The following is a 6,524-nucleotide window of genomic DNA, read 5'->3' on the forward strand; positions in this document are numbered from 1 at the left end:
AAAACTTCCGGTACTTTTGGTTGTGGGTACATTTGTCTACTTCATACCTAAATCTTTGGCTTTTGGTGGGTGTGCATAGAATAGTGTTTCTTTTGTATTGTTGAAGGCTTTCATGGCCGGAATCACTGGGTTGTTGTAGGTTTTTTCAGGCTATATGGCCATAGTCTAGAGGCATTCTCTCCTGACGTTTTGCCTGCATCTATGGCAAGCATCCTCAGAGGTAGTGAGGTCACTACCTCTGAGGAGGCTTGCCATCGATGCAGGCGAAACGTCAGGAGAGAATGCCTCTAGACTATGGCCATATAGCCTGAAAAAACCTACAACAACCCAGTGTTTCTTTTATTTGTAGTTCTCTGGTTTTTTTTCTTTGTTATTAGCTGATGTTTGGTTTGGGTTATCATTAATATTTCTTTACATATAGCTCATCTTCCTCTCCTGAAGGAGACTCCAAGCAGCTAACAACATTACAAAACCCACAATTTATAACTCAAAACTTCCAAAAGAAACATTACAATAGAATAGCAAGCAGTCCCTGGGGGGGGGGGGGGGGGGGGGAGAGACACCAGGAAGTGAGAGAAATCTACCTTGGAAGGGAAATGCACTCCTGATAGAGTTATTATCATGGGGGAAAAGGTGTCTCAATTGAAGCTTTCTCACCAATCCTTGTTTGTACAACAAGCCACATTTTTCAAAGTCCAATTCTCATAGGGACAGAAAGTGAGGGGAAATCTTCTGAACTGGGGCACAGACAGCAAAACAAACACACAGGGGTGTAAACCCTTCCTTATGCTATCCAAAGTTGCACCAGGATTGTGGCACAGCTGGCTGAGTGTCAGCTGTATTAAGATCACTCTGACCAAAAGGTCATGAGTTCAAAGCCGGCCCAGGTTGGAGTGGGTTTCCAACCAATTGTGTGTAGCCAGTTGTCGACCTTTGCAACCTGAAAGACAGTTGCATCTGTCAAGTAGGAAAATTAGGTATCACCTTAAAGTGTGGGGAGGCTAAATTAACTGATTTATGAGGCCATAAAGAAGACTCCAGCAAAGCATTCCAGCAGGGAAGCATGCGGGGAATGCGGAAGTGCTTCATCAGCATTGCAGATGGACGATGAAAGGGACAGCTCCCCTGGCGGCCAGAAAAAGTTAAATAGCCTCTGTGTATGTCTGTCTATGTCTGTCTATGTTTGTATGTCAAAAATTGGCATTGAATGTTTGCCATATATATGTACACTGTAATCCGCCCCGAGTCCCCTGCACGGTGAGAAGGGCGGAATATAAATGCTGTAAATAAAATAATAAATAAAGATATATAGTTATGGCTGGAGTTACATTTTTAAAATGTACCTGTTCCAACTTACATACAAATTCAACTTGACCAAATTTATAGAACCTATCTTGTTTGTAATGGGGGCAGCCTGTAAACAATTAAAATAACATCACAAAAACTTTTAAAGTACAGTATTTCAAACACTGCACAACACCCCCACACCTCCCCCAGGTCCATTCTTATGTGTCTGTTACATCCCCACACCCCAAAAGGAAGGCTGGTGGTTGGGATGGCTTCCTCTCCAATTCCTATATTTACAAAGCCAAAGAACAAAATCAGGCTACCAGTATTTTAAAAGCTCTAAAATCATGACAGTAAATAAAGAACAATGCTCAGAAAACAGCGGAATTCCAGACAAGAAACAATCAAGGCCAGTTAATGCCTCCCAACAAAGGATTCCCCCAGGCAGAAGCAGCCAGGCTTTGAAGCTGCAAGGCCATTAATTGCTAATCAAGGTGGCCAATTGCAACATTCACATGTGGACAATTTCAACAGAAAGGAGGAAACCATGAAAATGAACAAAATCTGGCTACCAGTATTTTTAAAAAATCTAAAATCAGGACAGTAAATTATGAGCAACACTTAAAAAATGGGAATTCCAGACAGGAATCAATCGGGGCCAGCTAACACCTCCCAACAAAGGATTCCTCCAATAGGAAGCAGCCAGGCTTTCAAGCTGCAAGGCCATTCAATGCTAATCAAGGTGGCCAATTGCAACATTCACACTTCCTCAAATAGACAACCTTTCTTTCTTCCACCCTGTACATCATTCCACAGATATATAAACCCCACTCGCCTAGTTTCCAACAGGCCTCTCAACCTCTGAGGATGACTGCCATAGATGTGGGCAAAACGTCAGGAGAGAATGCTTCTGGAACTTGGCCATACAGCCCAGAAAACTCACAGCTGCCCAAAGAAATCCCTTATGAGAGTGTTTCATGCTAATTAAACTGATTAGATCCTTTGCTTTTCTCTCATTTAAAAAAAATCTAGGCAAGAATAGGTCATCCATCCATATTCTTACAATTATATCTCACCTTTCTCCAAGACTGACACTGACAAAAAGGGGTCGAGAATACAATAAAACACATGTAATTAAAACATACAAAGTTAAGATGAATTAACAGAATTAAAGCCAATTAAAGTTTTACTTTAAAACAGATTAAAAGCAGAATACCATACAAACCTTTCAAGAAAGGAAGGAAGGAAGGAAGGAAGGAAGGAAGGAAGGAAGGAAGGAAGGAAGGAAGGAATCACTTTGCAATGGCTTGCTGTAAAAGCCTTAACTTGCTGCCTGAAGGAAAACAAAGAAGGGCGCATCCCAAGGTGCAGCTACATTGCAGGATCTATGCAGTTTGACACCACTTTTAACTGCCATGACTCAACGCTATGGATTCCTGGGAGATGTAGTTTGGCAAGGTCTGTAGCCTTCTTTGCCAAAGAGTATTTATTGGTACCTTACCATAGCATTGATCCATGGCAATTAAAGCGGTGTCAAACTGCATCACTTCTTTGGTGTAGAGATGCACCCATATTTATTTATTTACGACATTTATATGCCACCCTTCTCACCCCAAAGGGGTCTCAGACCAGCTTACATGAAATATATACATACAATATATTATATTATTAGCATAGTACAATATCAGTATTATACATTGCTATATTGGTACTATACCATTATATTGTAACATTGTTAGTAATATTACATGTAATATAAAATATATAATTATAAAATTATATTATTCTTTTTAGTATTATATTGTATTATGTATTTGTTTATTTATTTACGACATTTATATGCCAGCCTTCTCACCCCGAAGGGGACTCTGAGTGACTTACTATATATATATATATATATATATATATATATATATATATACACACATACATACATATATACATACATACAATATATTATATTGTATTGTCGAAGGCTTTTATGGTCGGAATCACTGGGTTGTTGTAGGTTTTTCCGGGCTATATGGCCATGTTCTAGAGGCATTTTCTCCTGACGTTTCGCCTGCATCTATGGCAAGCATCCTCAGAGGTAATGAGGTCTGTTGGAATTAGGAAAATGGGTTTATATATCTGTGGAATGATCAGGGTGGGACAAAGGGCTTTTGTCTGCTGGAGCTGGGTGTGAATGTTTCAACTGACCACCTTGATTAGCATTTGTGGACAAGTCTACATAAGGACCACCAAACGCAGCATTGCCCAAACATGAATCAAGGAACATGAAAGGCACTGCAGACTACTTCAACCAGAGAAGTCAGCCATAGCAGAGCACCTGATGAACCAACCTGGACACAGCATTTCATTTGAGAACACAGAAATGCTGGACCACTCTCACAACCACCATGTCAGACTACACAGAGAAGCCATTGAAATCCACAAGCATGTGGACAATTTCAACAGAAAGGAAGAAACCATGAAAATGAACAAAATCTGGCTACCAGTATTTAAAAACTCAAAAATTACAACAGCAAAACAACAGAGTAAACAATCAGGCACATCAAATCACCTCTCTACAAGAGTTTCCCCCAGGCATTTTCAGGCCATTAAATGCTAATCAAGGTGGTTAGTTGAAACATTCACACCTAGCTCCAGCAGACAAGAGTCCTTTGTCCCACCCTGGTCATTCCACAGATATATAAACCCATTTTCCTACTTCCAACAGACCTCACTACCTCTGAGGATGCTTGCCATAGATGCAGGCGAAACGTCAGGAGAAAATGCCTCTAGAACATATAGCCCGAAAAAACCTACAACTCAATATATTATATTATTAGCATAGTACAATATCAGTATTATACATTACTGTATTGTACTGTACTATACCATTATTAGTAATATTACTTGTAATATAAAGTATATAATTATAATATCATAGTAGTAGTAGTAGTAGTAGTAGTATATTGTATTATTTATTTGCGACACTTATATGCTGCCCTTTTCACCCCAAAAGGGACTCAGAGTAGCTTATAACATATATACTATATACATACATTATGTTATTAGCATAGTACAATATCAGTATTAAATATTACTATAGTGTACGATACCATTATACTGTAATATTATTAGTAATATTACATGCAATATAATAGTCTTCCTCCCTTTTCCTTAAACCCAAATACAATGCCAACAAATGCCCTTCACCAACTACCTTTGCTATAAACAAGAGCGAGGAGGCCAATAGGAAAACTCCACCTGAGTCGCGCCAAAAATGCAAATCCCGGCCTTCCAAAGGTTCTAAAGACTTTCTCTCGGCCAATCAGAAAGAGATGCGGGAAGTGGTGGGCGGGGCAACTTGATTTCTTCAATGACAGCCTTTGGGCGTACACACAAGGCATGGGTCTGTACACTAGAGAATGAATTCAGTTTTATACCATTTTAAAGGCCATGATCTGGTGTGAGGAGTTGTATGGAGTAGTGTCTGGAGTGGTCATCAGGGGTCTCAATGGGGCTTCTTCCTAAACCAGCCAGGTGAAATAAAACAGAAGCTGTCTCTTTAAGAGCTGCTTAAGAAGAGTGATGCTTTCAGCAGGTGATGCTTGTCCTCTCTTCTCCACAAGTTAATTCTACACTGTACAATTAATGCAGTTTGACACTACTTGAACTAACCTGGCTCAGTGCTATGGAATCCTAGAAGCTATAGTTTTACAAGGCCTTTCGCCTTCTCTCTAGAAGCCTGCTGGTGCCAAACCACAACTCCCACAATTCCCTAGCAGGGAGCTCTGGCAGTCAACGTGGTGTCAAACTGCATTCATTCCACAGTGTAGAAGCACCTTCATTGCCTCTGACAATTCTCTCTTTGTTTCTTGGCTGTACTTTTTTGATTTTACTATGTAACAAAATTTGAAACATTTTCTGTTGCTGTCTTGAAAGTGTTACTTCCTGTTTAATTGTGCACTATTTATTGTTATTATACTACACTAGCTGCCCCCCTGGCACGCGTTGCTGTGGCCCAGTCTGGTGATCTGCAATATAAAGTAAAGAGAAAGTATTGGTTTCTAATAATATGTAATTTCTTTACGCTTGTGGGTAAACAGTATTTCTTGCTGTTTCTTTGTCAGTGTTGATGTGGAGATTGCCTGGTTTGCCTAATCAGGAACATGCAACATATAATTGTCCTTCTTTAGGGGTTCCTTTCACATCTATGATACTATATCTCTGTGTGTGTGTGAATCATATCTATCTATATCTATGGCTGGATGGCTCTTTGTCAGGAGGGCTTTGATTACGTTTTCTTGCCCTGGTGAAGGGAGTAGGACTGAATGTTGATCATGGGGGTTCTGTGTGGGAAGTTTGCCCCAGTTCTGTCATTGGTGGGGTTAAGAATGGTGATTGTAGGTGAACTATAAATCCCAGTAACTACAACTCGCAAATGTCAAGGTCTATTTTCCCCAAACTCCATCTGTGTTCATATTTTGGCGTATTGAGTGTTTGTGCCAAGTTTGGTCCAGATGCATCATTGTTTGAGTCCACAGTGCTCTCTGGATGTAGGTGAACTACAACTCCCAAGCTCAAGGTCAATGCCCACCAAACACTTCCAGTATTTTCTGTTGGTCATGAGAGTTCTGTGTGCCAAGTTTGGTTCAATTCCATTGTTGATGGAGTTCAGAATGCTCTTTGATTGTAGGTGAATTATAATTCCCAGCAACTCTCAAATGACAAAATCATAATTTTTTGAGTGATGGTCAAAAGGAGGGAGGAGGGAGCAAGCTTGTTTTCTGCTTCCTTGGAGACTCGGACACGGAACAATGGCTTCAAACTACAAGAGAGGAGATTCCATCTGAACATTAGGAAGAACTTCCTGACTGTGAGAGCCGTTCAGCAGTGGAACTCTCTGCCCCGGAGTGTGGTGGAGGCTCCTTCTTTGGAGGCTTTTAAACAGAGGCTGGATGGCCAGCTGTCAGGGGTGATTTGAATGCAATATTCCTGCTTCTTGGCAGGGGGTTGGACTGGATGGCCCATGAGGTCTCTTCCAACTCTTTGATTCTATGATTCTATGATTCTTGTATTGTGAGACGTTTTGTTGCCAAATTTGGTGTGATTTTGTTCATTAGTTCTTTTGTTTTTAAGGTCCTCATTATGCACAGAGCATTTTATATATATATATATAGATTTATACCCCGTCCTTCTCACCCCAATGGGTGACTCAGGGCAGCTTACAGACCATGGTATACCATGCT

The sequence above is a fragment of the Anolis sagrei genome, chromosome 2, assembly GCF_037176765.1.
Source record: "Anolis sagrei isolate rAnoSag1 chromosome 2, rAnoSag1.mat, whole genome shotgun sequence".
In the NCBI taxonomy this organism is placed as follows: Eukaryota; Metazoa; Chordata; class Lepidosauria; order Squamata; family Dactyloidae; genus Anolis; species Anolis sagrei.